Genomic DNA, 1,078 nt, shown 5'->3' with positions numbered 1-1,078 from the left:
TATATATATATATATATATATATATATATATATATATATGTATATGATATATAATCTAATTAAAATGAAACAAAATTTTAAAATTATTATAAAAAGAAAATAATAAATAAAATGGTATATTTATAAATGACTTTTTGCATGCATTGATGAGCTTAGCAACATTTTCATGTTAAACTCTATTGGAATCAATAATTTGTGACTTTTCCTTTACATGAGTAATTCTATTTTGTGTTGCATGTATTCTGCATGGAGTCACTGCCTATATAGAGTACAGTGTTAGGGATAGCAAGTTACGTAATCAGATTACTTTTTTCAAATAACTAGTAAAGTAACACATTGCTTTAAAATTTACAAGGAAATATACTTTGTTTTCCCATTTATTGACTGTCAGCTCTCCTGTTCCCAGAGAAATCGAGAGTAAGTGCAGAGGTGTTGTGTGTGCTGTGTAAACATAATGTTACTTACATAATGTTAGTTTTAGACTAAATGTAAGCATGCATTTACTCATCTCACTTTCAGTATTCCTCAGAATGAATAAAAACAGTGAAAAGCAAACTCATGCAATCCAGAACGGCAACACAGCTGAAAGGTTTGCTTGAGTTTTTTGAATTTACATTTCCTGCAGCCTGAGGCTTATTCATTTCACTTTTGGTGTGAAAGGGGTTTAACATCTGCCAAAAACACAACTTTATATTAATATTAAAAACAATCAAGCAAGCCAAGGCCAGGTGAGAAAATGTAATGCAAAGGTAACGTAACACATTACTTTCCATAAAAAGTAACTAAGTAACTTTTTTAGGGAGTAACGCAATATTGTAATGCATTACTTTTAATAGTAACTTTCCCCAACACTGGTAGTGTTCCAAATCTGATGGTCAACTGCCTTAGAAGACAGCTGCCTATGTAGACAGCAAAAACAAGGCTAGTTTGTGTGTGTTAATGAGCTGTTTTTGAGCTGAGTGTGTTATGGGGACATTCCAAGTTTTAGAGACTTTGAAAGAAAGCACCTCCTCCTCCCAAATCCCAAAGGACTCTCTCACACACACACACACACACACACACACACACACACACACAC

Source organism: Sinocyclocheilus anshuiensis, unplaced genomic scaffold (genome assembly GCF_001515605.1).
Source record: "Sinocyclocheilus anshuiensis isolate Anshui unplaced genomic scaffold, SAMN03320099.WGS_v1.1 scaffold759, whole genome shotgun sequence".
Lineage (NCBI taxonomy): Eukaryota > Metazoa > Chordata > Actinopteri > Cypriniformes > Cyprinidae > Sinocyclocheilus > Sinocyclocheilus anshuiensis.
The sequence above is the reverse complement of the archived record's forward strand: the minus strand, read 5'-3'. Positions refer to the sequence as shown.